We start from the raw sequence: 11,776 nt of genomic DNA, 5'->3' as shown, positions 1-11,776 counted from the left end.
CCAGAGCCCGTGGGACTAGAGTTACAGACGCCTGTGACTGGAGGAGTCCGTGATCTTACCAGTTTGGCGGTCCTGAGAGTAATATCCTGTCAAATGAGTATCTGGCAAACGTTCACATTCTGTGTTTTCCTTTCTGAATAGAAACTTTTCTTTCCTTCTTTCTTTCTCTCTTTCTTTTCTTTCTTCTTTCTTTCTTTCTTTTCTTTCTTTCTTTTCTTTCTTCCTTCCCTTCCTTCCTCCTTCCTTCCTTCCTTCCTTCCTTCCTTCCTTCCTTTCTTTCTTTCTTTCTTTCTTCCTTCCCTTCCTTCCTTCCTTCCTTTCTTTCGAAACCCCATATTGTGTAGCCCTGTCTGGCCCACAACACACTATTTAGACCAGGCTGGCTTCAAAGTCAGAGACCCGCCTGTCTCTGCCTCTCAGCTGCTGGGGTTGAAGGTGTGGCCCTGGCTGGGAGAAGGTTCTCCTTTGATGCGGTCAGCCTGCGGCTTGTTCTTGTTTGCTGGCTTTGGGGTGCCTGTGCACCTGTTCAGGCATATGTATCTACAAGCTCGCTCGTGAGGCCAGAGCTGGCATCCTCCTCATCACTCTGTCTTACTCCTTTGCAGCCAGGTTTCTCCCTGGCCCCGGAATTAACTGCCTGTCCCCCACCACCACCACCGAACATGCACAAGTCTGTCAGCCAGGAGGCCCAGCGATCGCAAGTATGCAGAAGACCAGAGCCAGTGTGGATGGCGAGATCCCAGGTTCTCGTGGTTGACCCGCAAGTGTCCTGAACCACTTAACCATCGCTACAGACCTTTATTTTAAGATATAGCCATTTCCCATGCATGAGTTTCGTCTTTGTACCACAGGCTTACCTGGTGCCCACAAAGATCAGGTCATGTGGTTCTGGGATCCATGCAGGTGCTGGGCTCTGGACCTGGGTCTTTTGGGAAAACAACAAGTGCTCTTAACTGCTGAGCCATCTCTCCAGCTCCAGCATCTTCTGAGACAAGAGGCTGGCCTTGAACTCACAGCATCCTGGAACCCGATCTTCCTGCCTAGTGCTGTCTCCACGCTGACAGCATTTATTTACTAACCTGTTGGAATCACGTTCAGAAAGACCTTGCCTGTGTCTAATGGCATCTTGAAGTGGTTTCCCTATCATTTTTCTCTGGTAGTTTTGACATATTTTGAGTTGAAGATGTAATTTCAATTTTCTACATACAGGTATCCAGTTTTCCCAGCACTATTGTTAAAGAGGCTTTTTCTTGAATGTATCATGTGCATTTTTCTTTAATGATTTGTTTTTAATTTGTGTGTGTGTGTGTGTGTGTATCTGTCTGTGCACATGAGTAGAGATGCCCTTGGAGGGCAGAGCCTCCTGAAGCTGGCGTGACAGGTGGTTGTAAGCCATCTGACTTGAGTACTGAGACTTGAACCTGGGGCCTCTGCCTTTGCACTCTCAGCCACTGTGTCTCCCCAGCCTCCATGCGCGTGTTCTACAGCTCACGTCTGTACACATGTTCTTGTGTTCTGTGCAGAGTCAAATGCTGATCTGTGCCCCCCACACCTGGTTGCAATCCTTGTTCTGAGAATCTCCTGTCTAAACTTTGTTTCCCAGTTGTTCTCTGATATATCAAAAAAAGCAGCTTAACAGCCAGTCACTGAGTAGGGGAGAGAACAGGGCTGGACTTCCTTCCAGCCAGGGGAGGGGGAGCTAGAGAGGAAGAGGACTCCGGCTGCAGCAGAAGTCCAAGGACCTTCAGAAGAGAACAGAACCTAACTAAACTGTGCTCACTGTAATCCCGTACATACATTAATGCAGACATGCATAATTCCTCCGAGAGCTTATGTTTGCAGAGCAAAAGTACCAGACACCAAAAAAGACAAGTAGCCCAGGCAGATGGCCTCAAAAACTATTTCCTCAAAAAGTCCACATCTCCAGGGCTGGAGAGATGGCTCAGAGGTTAAGAGCACTGGCTGCTCTTCCAGAAGTCCTGAGTTCAATGCCCAGCACCCACATGGTGGCTCACAACCACCTATAGTGAGAACTAGTGCCCTCTTCTGGCCTGCAGGTGTACATGCAGACAGAACATTGTATACATAATAACTACATCTTTCTTAAAAATCTGCATCTGGAACAATTTCATAACAACTAGCTGGACCGTCCACCATCACAGCCTGTCCCAGCCAAGACTTCAGTTAGGCCCTGAAGTTTCCCAGCAGGCAGAGACTGGGCAGCAAGTTTCAGCCTTTCCTTCTCAAGGCTGGGCAATATCCCAGACTTCCCAGGCTCCCTCTCTGGCATCAAACCCTGATTCCCCGTCCCCTGTGCTCACCACGGTAGGCACGGCAACTACCTACCATAGAGAGCTGATAGGGCAGATGTTCAAATGACCACACACCCCGAGCTACAGTCCCTGCTACTTCCAAGGACACTGAGGTGAGGATCACTTTTGCCCACCAACTGAAGGCCAGCCAGGGGAAAATGGTGAGACTCTGTCTCGAAACGGAGAAAAGAGGAAAGGAGGAAAGGGAAGGATGGCCCAAACTATTTTCTGATTGATCAACAATCTCTAGAGTCTAAATTACAAATTCACTGGCCAGGTGGGGGTGTTGGGGGAGGGTAATGGTGGTGGTGGTTATGGTGATAATGGTGGTGATGGTGGCTCCTGCCTTTAATCCAAGCACTTGGGGAGGCAGAGGCAGGTGGATCACTGTGAGTTCAAGGCCAGCCTGGTCTACTAAAAAAAAAAAAAAAACACCCTGAAAGGGTCCACTCCTTCTTCTTTATTCTTTGGTTTCCATTGACTAAGACAATGCAATGCCTGACACGTAAAACGTGTTGTAGGATCTAGAGAGATTGCCCAGTGGTTAGACCACCACTTGTTTTTGTAGAGGGCCAAGTTTGGTTCCTAGCATCAAGATACCAGCCCACAACTGTCTGTAACCCAAATTCCAGGGAATGTCCTCTTGTAGCTGCCACAGTCATTGAGGGCGGGTGGGACATTTACTGTATATTCAAGCACAACGCCCATATACACAAAATAGAAATAAATAACTATTTATTTTTAAAGTGTTCAGTTAACATTTGTTAAGTAGCTGGGCAGCAGGGTGCAGAGGTAGGCAGGTCTCTTGAGTTTGAACCCAGCCTTGTCTACAGAGTTAGTTCCAGGATTGCCAGGGTTACACAGAGAAACCCTATCTTGACCAAACAAACAAACAAAATAATAATAAAATAAATTGTTGAGTAAACGAATGAGTATTGGATGAAATACAATGCCTACTTTTGTTGTTAGTGTTTTGTTTTGTTTTGTTTTGTTTCTTTGACTTTTTGAGACAGGGTTTCTTTGTGTAGCCTTGGCTGTCCTAGACTCAAAACGATCCGCCTGCCTCTGCCTCCAGAGTGCTGGGATTACAGGCATGAGCCACTCTGCCTGGCTAAGATTTTTTTTTTAAGAATTATTTATTATGTATACAGTATTCTGCCTGTGTGTACACCTGCTCACCAGAAGAGGGCACCAGATCTCACTATAGATGGTTGTGAGCCACCATGTGGGTGCTGGGAACTGAACTCAGGACCTCTGCAAGAGCAGCCTGAACTTTGGACTTTTAAACATGGAGCCTGATAGACTTTTGCATTGGGCTGTGGCTGTAAGGGACCTAGGGAGTGGAGCGTGGCAGTGTGAATAGGTTTGGCCCCCAGAGATTCGCGTGTGAGAAGGCTTGGCCCGTGGGAACTGCGGCCTTGTTGGAGGAAGTGTGTCACTATGGGGTGGGCTCTGCCCCGTGTGGCTCACAGCTCCTCCGGCTGCCTTTGGATCAAGGTGTAGAACTCCCAGATCCTTCTCCAGCACCTCGTCTGCCTGCACGCTGCCAGGCTTCCCGCCGTGAGGACGATGGACTGAACTGCCGACTGTAAGCCAGCTCCAACGTGAACGCTGTCCTCTTCACGACACAAGTCGCCTCGGCCATGGTGTCTCCTCACGACAATGGAGACCCCAGCCAAGACAGTGACTTGAAACCTAAGGGTCTCAGAGGTTGAGAGCCCTGGCTGCTCTTCCAGAGCCCTGAGTTCAGTTCCCAGCAACCGCATGGCGGCTCACAGCCGTCTACGGTGAGATGGGATGCCGTCTACCGGCCTGCAGGCAAAATAATGTATAAATAATAAATAAATCTTTTTTTAAAAGGCCAAAGTTCAAAGTCTCTTCTGAGGTTCATGCCATCTTTTAGCTGTAATTCCCTATGAAATCAAAAACAAAAAAGTGGATCACATGCTTCAAACATGTCATGGCACAGGACATACATTACCATTCTAAACGTAGGGGAGGAGCATAGTGAGGAAATACAGGACCAGAGCAAAACTGGAAAGGAGCTGAGCAAACTCCACGCTTCGCATCTGCCTGTCTGACATAAAAACACCCTTCAGTGGATGTAGCCCATGGCTACAGTCTCCAAGTGGGATCCCTACTAAGGGGAACAGGGGCTGTTTCTGACATAAAAACACCCTTCCGATCTCCAGCTCCTTCCATTCTGTTCTTGTTTTTGTTTTTGTTTTTTAAACAGAGTCTCTCTGTGTAGCCTTGGCTGTCCTGGACTCCCTTTGTAGACCAGGCTGGCCTCGAACTCACAGAGATCCGCCTGCCTCTGCCTCCCTGGGTGCTGGGATTACAAGTGCGCACCACCACGCCCAGCGAACTCCTTTCGTTCTAGCTGATTGCAGCATACTCTTCTCTCTTGGGCTGGTCCCCTCCCCGTTAGCAGCTTTCCTTGGCAGGAATCCCACAACTCTGGCAGCTCCAACCCTTTGGGGTTTCCAAGGCAATTTAGGCTTCACCGTCACGGCTTCCGGAATGCAGATTCTCCTGCTCCTGTTCTTGGTGGTCATCCCGGGTCCTGCCATCTCCAAAACGAGGGGGTTTTCCGCTGCCCCTGGGCTGCACGTTCACCAGAGCCTCTCCTGGCTCTCTGCATGGTGCCACACGCCAGCTTCTTTGCATGACCTCTTCAGTGCTGGGTCTTCAGAGGCCGCACCTTCAGCAATGGCCCCTCCTGGCCCCTCGCAGGGCCCGGCCTCAGCTGCTCTTCACAGCTCCTTCACGCCCTCAAAACCAGCAGTGCCTGGTGAGCCTTACACGCTCCCGAGTCTGGTGGCCATTACAAGGTGCAGCCTTGGCCTCCTCACAAGATGGCCTTCCTGGGCCTCCATTCAGGGACACCTCAGGGGCTTTCCTTAGTCGAAAAGAGAAATTCCATCCTTGATTCTAAAGCCAGAGCCATGTGGCTGAAGCTGCCAAGTTCTGCTGCTTGCTGGGGCTGGAACATGCCCCCCCCCCCATTCAATTTCAGCTTCAGAGTCTTCTGTGTTTCCACAGTTTCCTTCACTGCCTAGGCCTGGCTGTCCTAGAACTTGAACTGTAGACCAGGCTGACCTTGAACTCAGCCTGTCTGCTGAGTGCTGGGATGAAAGCCTCCTCCTGCTGGGATTAAAGGTGTGCACCACCACACCTGGACCTAAGCTTTTCTTTAGTTCCTTTTCATTGTAGGTCTTTCTAAGCATGGCCACTATGCCTCAAGACCCGGACCAAAGGCCTGTGTCTTCCTGCCTTAGGATCTGTATCAGGTGTGGCCACCGTTTCTAGACTGTAGTTCATTCCAAGCACTGGCAAGTTGGCAACCGAGAACAGCCATCAGTCACTGAAACTGTTTATTGGCACTATCCTACTCAGGGCCACTGTTGCCACACCCAAAACCCAACTTGAGGAAAAGGGTTTATGGCCTTCCATTTCCACGTCACAGTGCGTCATGAATGAAGTCAGGCCAGGAACTCAAACGGCAAGACCCTGGAGGCAGGATGATGGAGGCCGCCACTGTCTTGCTCCCCAGGGCTTGCTCAGCCTGCTTGTAGGACCCAGGACCACCAGCCCAAGGTGGCACCACAATGGGCTGAGCCCTCCCCCATCAACCATCAACTAAGCTCAGCTGGATCTTACGGAGCCATTTTCTCAGTTGAAAACAGAAGCCTCCCTTGGGATGCCTCTAGCCTGTGACATAAACTAGCCAGGGCGCCCTGCATCCGGAAACTCTTCCCACAGGAAAAACAAAAACAAAAACAGAATCTGAAAACTGAAGACAGGAGAAGAGTGAACTTTGCTCGCACGTCAGTCCTCAGGGCATGGCGGCACATGCCTTTTCATCTCAGCACTGGCAGGCAGAGGCAGCGAAGCTCTGCAAGCTGGAGGCCAGCTCTGCGGTGCTGACAGGCTGCAGACACAGGACACAGACGCTGAGGGAGTGAGACAGGCTAATAAAGATGAGGAATATTCGTCTCTTCTGCAGAAATGGGTGGAGAGCTCTCCATGAGCTCAGTGCTTCCTCCTGGAGTCTCCGTTTGCAGTGTCTGGCAGTTAACTTTAACCTCAGAAGGAGGCAGAGACAGGCTAGGTCAGGTTAACCCTGCCTAATGTTGGGACGAAACAGTTCTCAAGAGATCAACGTGCTGACCTGGACAGCCAGGCCGGGTCTCACCAGCAGCCAGGCCAGCAAAGGGGACAGACGCACTGGAGGCTGACTGCTCCTTCCCCTCCCAGCTGCCTTCGCTGGCTCTTGGGGCCAAGTGAAGGCTGGGCATTTTCAGCACAGGCAGCCTTGAGGGATTGAGAGGTAACCTAGGCAACCGTTGTCATCCTAATCCGCACATCAGAGGCGCTATCGAAAGCAATGTTCGTGGGAGACTAATGACGCTTTGGCCCGTCTTTGTGACCTACAAAATACGTGATTTTTAAATCAACAAGAGTAAAGGAAATCAATGTGTTGATTTAGGGTTTTCCTTGGTGACAATATGGGATATTACTCTGTTACATGCTACAGTGTGCTCTACCAAACTCTACTTCTTTCTAAATGCAGTCATTTTTAAAAAGATTTCTTTTTAATGTTTTCAAATATTTTAACACTTGTTTATTTTAATATTTGTTTTTCATTTTTTATCCCCACAACTGTTCTGCTCTCTATAAAATCTAAAGTGTAAGGTGGTGGGGGGAGCTGGGTTCTGGTGAGTGCTGGTGTTTAGAAGAGGTGCCGGACCTCCTGGAGCTGCAGTTGTGAGCAGCTGCAGGTGCCCACAGGTGCTGGAACCAAACCCTGGCCCTCCGAGACTGCCCGTCGGCTGAGGCGGCTCTCCAGCCCCCTCACTCGGCATCTTGGAGTCGGGTGCTGCAAAGGAAAAAGGCTCTTGCACTGGATTCTCGGGTTAATGCACCTGTCTTTCCTCCTGCTGATTGTGACCTTAAATTAGGGGCCTTAGGCGGGATTTTCTTCATCACCAAGTTTCTTCCTTTGCCTTTGCTCATTCCGAAGGGTTTGAGACATGGACAGCTCAGGCAGCCATCGCACTGGTGCAGTCCCAGGGCCTTCTAGCCCCCCTCCACCCTGTCCCTGGAGATGACGATCATTATGGTTAGATAATAACCCAGGCTAAGTTCATCTGGGCTTTGTGGCGGTTACACATTGTCTCTCTCTTTAAGTTTACTTCATTCTGAGAGGAGCTGGAGGGAGAGCGCTGCTGTGCTCTTCAGGCTCAGCTGGAGTGTCATAAGGGGCCTGACGGAAGAGTGGTCTCGTTATCACCTCTGTGTGTGTGTGTCTCACCTGTGTATCTCGCCTGTATCACCTGGCATCTAGTCTTAGCCTTCCTGAGTGGTTGCCACTTTTGTGACTCTGTGCTCGAAATCTTTCACTTATGGGAGAAGAAACTGAGGCAGCCCTGCCCTAAGAGGGGCAGCGGCAGGATCGCCACAGAGTGACACAGAAAGCAGAGACCAGGTCATGTCTGATGCCTTAGTTACTTTCCTATTGCTGGGATAAGATCCTATGACCAAAAGTTTCTCTGTGGCCATCGTGATGAGAACATGGCAGCAGGCAATTGCCCATGTCGCTGGAGCAAGAGCAAGAGCGTGCATCTTGAGACATACTCACTGACAAGCCCCCGCTGACACACTTCCTCCCTCCAACAAGGTCCCGCTCCGGATCCTTCCCAAACAGCTCCAACAACTGGAGACCAAGCAAGCGCTCAAGCAAGCGCTCAAGCTCGGAGCCCACAGGGGCTCCGTTCTCATTGGAGCCACCACATCCGGCAACACTCAGCTATATGCTAGTCACCAGGGGCTGGGCTTGGGTCTACATTTTTTCTTAAATAATTTTACTGGTGTTTACATAAAATAACAGGAGTCACCTGATAAGCTAGGGTCAGATGGAAGGGGAGGAGGACCTCCCCTATGAGTGGACTTGGAAGGGGACAGGGAGGAGATGAGGGAGGGAGGGTTTGGAAGGGAATCAGGGAGTGGGATACAGCTGAGATACAAGTGAATGACCTGTGATTAAAATAAAGGAAAATACCAGGAGTCTGTCATTGCACACAGGCCATCAAGACATGCCTTAGAGGAACATAATATCAACTACTTAAGCCTAAAGGTCAAAGACACATGTGATAGTAGAGTATGTGACTGCAGCTCTCGGAAGGTTGAGGCAGGAGGACAGCGAGTTCGAGGCCAGCCTGGGACACAAAGTAAATCACTATAAACCGTAAGAATGAAAAATATTGTCAAAGCCAGAAGCGTATGATTAGAAAAACCATGGGGGGGGGGGGGGGCTCTTTTCTTGTAAATAGCTCCGTGGGCTCTGGGAAAGACCACACTCGGTGAACAGAAACATTGTGTTTTCTTTACCGCAGGGAGGACCCTGCAGCTGGTGACGCCAGCAGCAATCACTTGGTGGGAGTAACTCTGCAGGGTCTTTTCCTGGACTGTTCATGTTATCTTCCATCCCCGGAACTGCTCCCATCTGAGGAAAATGCAGGATACAGACCTTAGCAAGTCTGTTGAATCGATTCCAACTGGCTAGTAAAAACTTGTGATTTGGGCAGCATCTTCCTTCCCAGCTATTATCAGGCCCTCATGGGAACACTTCCCTTAACACTCCTCCTCATTCACTCCCTGATAAGCCTGAAAATGCGAACGTTTTCCCTCTCCCTGTCTTTGGGAGAGCATCTTTGAGTCATGTTCAAACGCCCTGCAGCAGAGTTCTGATTGCCCGTCTCATCTGGACCCAAGCTGGAAAGAAAGGGATTGCCTCTTGGGAGCTGGGGTCCAGACCCTCTAGCCACGTCTAACAGCACACTGATTTAGAGAGAGTGGCTCACAGGCTAAGCTTAGCTGGAGTCTTTGGAATTTTCAGTCCCAACAGTTACAAGTTTCAAATGCGAACCACAAAACAAAGAAAAAAAATGGCAAAATAAGTCCACAAAATTAGGAGATGGAGAATTTAGACACTCACATGAAAAACGGCGTTGACACGGTTACACCAGGATGGTGAGGGCGAAGACAACACGTTGATGCCAGTCACCCTAGTTGAGAATGTGCCCACAAGAAGACTTCATATTTCTACTGAACAAGAGTTTCGATGTCGGGGCTGGAGAGGTGGCTCAGCAGTTCGGGGCACTGACTGCTCTTCCAGAGGACCCGGGTTCAAATCTCAGCACCCACATGGCAGCTCACAACTGTCTGTAACTCCAAGCTCTGACACCCTCACACAGACATACATGCAGGCAAACATCAATGCACATAAAATAAAGTCAATACAAAATAAAAATGTTAAAAAAAAGAGTTTCTATGTCTAAGGGATTGACTCTCTGTCAAGCAAAGGGGAATTTAAGTTGTCTATGTAATGAGGACCTCCACCTTGTTGTTGCAGCAATAAATGTATCGTTTGGTTATGTCTTTGCACACTTGGAACTGCTCTGCCATGGTATTAGCGACAAGCCATGCTGTACCGGATTTTCCCTCTGAAAGTTATTTTAAGATGGGGTTTCCTGAAGAGCTCTTGTCCCTTCTTTTTTACCATAGTACTGTAACTTGGGTTTCCTCTGAGTATTATCAGTTGTTGCTAGTTATTCCTGTCAGTGTCATAGTTTAAAGAACCATAAGCCACAACAACTGGTTTGAAAAAAATAAATACAATTCTACTTTACTTAAAAATTTCTATTTTTAGCCAGGTGTGGTGGTGCACACCTTTAATCCCAGCTCTTTGGGAGGCAGAGGCAAGTGGATCTCTGTGAGTTCAAGGCCAGCCTGGTCTACACAGTGAGTCCAGGACAGCCAGAGCTACACAGAAACCCTGTCTCAGAAAGCAAACAAATAAACAAACAAAAAAAGCAAAATTTTCCATTTGGAAGGAGGGAAAGCCAAATTTATTATGTTATTTTTGAGTTTTTAAATAGTAGTGATTGTGTTATTCTACAAAAAAGAATAAATATGATTTACAATTATTTAAGTGGTACAGACAGAACTACAACCATCTACACTGGGACCTGATGCCCTCTTCTGGCATGCAGGTGTACATGCAGACAGAACACTCATACATAAAATTAAAAACAAAACAAAACAACTCTGGAAAAGAGCTGGCGCGGTGGCCCACGCCGATAATCCCAGCACTCAGGAGGCAGAGGCAGGAGGATCTCTGTGAGGTCAAGGCCTAGCTGGTCTATGTAGTGATTTTCAGACCCTGTCTTTAAAACAAACAAACAACCACAAAAACCCTTACAAGATTCGGAAAGTCCCTGAAACTTATGAAATTCACACGGCCCTCCCTCAGGTTCGATGAGTAAGAGGAGCGGCTGGGAAGAGGAGACCCCCACCTGCCCACTGCCCGGAAGCCCAGTAAGGGCCCAGACCCAGCCTGGCTATGTCAACAATGCCAGATGGGTTGGGCTCGTCCATACGCAGCCGTCATTGGGTCCTCTCTGCTGTAATAACCCCACTTCACTGAACAGGGCCTGGGTTGCTGTTCCCCTGGTCTGTTGGTTATCTCTGTGGAGTGAAGAGATATTTGCTCATATCTCCCCAGGAGGAGTGACACATTGATCAATGCAAAATGGATCAAATATCAAAAATAAGAGCTAAAACCTTGAAACTACTAGGTGAGCACAATCCAAAATGCAGGCACAGGGAAAGGCATTCCGAAAAAGACTTCAACAGCCAAGAATAACAACAATAATCGACAAATGAGATTACGTGGAATTAAAAAGCTTCTGCACAGTTACGGAAATAAGTAAACAGAATAAAGAGATGCGCAACAGGCCAGGGTGGTGGCATGAACCTTTAATCCCAGGACATCCCAAAAAGCAACCGAAAGTCAATTAAAGACTATAGAAACCTAAATGTTTTGGTTTTGCTGTTTTTTGAGACAGGGCTTCCTTGCACAGCCCTGGCTGTTCTAGATCTGGTTCTGTAGACCAGGCCAAGTGTGTGTGAGAGAGAGAGATAACTTCACCAGCAGCCCAAGCTAATTCAAACTTGATGTGTGGCTGAGTATGACCTTAACGTTTTGATCTTCCACGATGTGAGAGAGAGATAGCATCACCAGCAGCCCAAGCTAATTCAAACTTGATATGTGGCTGAGTATGACCTTAACGTTTAGATCTTCCACGATGTGAGAGAGAGATAACATCACCAGCAGCCCAAGCTAATTCAAACTTGATATGTGGCTGAGTATGACCTTAACGTTTAGATCTTCCACCATGAGAGAGAGAGATAACATCACCAGCAGCCCAAGCTAATTCAAACTTGGTATGTGGCTGAGTATGACCTTAACGTTTAGATCTTCCACGAGATACCACAGCCAGTTTTGCCAAATGCTAGGGATCCAGGACAAGGTTTTTACGTATGCTAGGCAAGCCCTCTGCTGACTGAGCTCCATCCCTTGCCCCAAATCCCACTTTAGATACAGATTGTGTTACCTT

Source organism: Meriones unguiculatus, chromosome 11 (genome assembly GCF_030254825.1).
Source record: "Meriones unguiculatus strain TT.TT164.6M chromosome 11, Bangor_MerUng_6.1, whole genome shotgun sequence".
Taxonomy (NCBI): Eukaryota; Metazoa; Chordata; class Mammalia; order Rodentia; family Muridae; genus Meriones; species Meriones unguiculatus.
Note: the sequence above shows the minus strand (reverse complement) of the source record.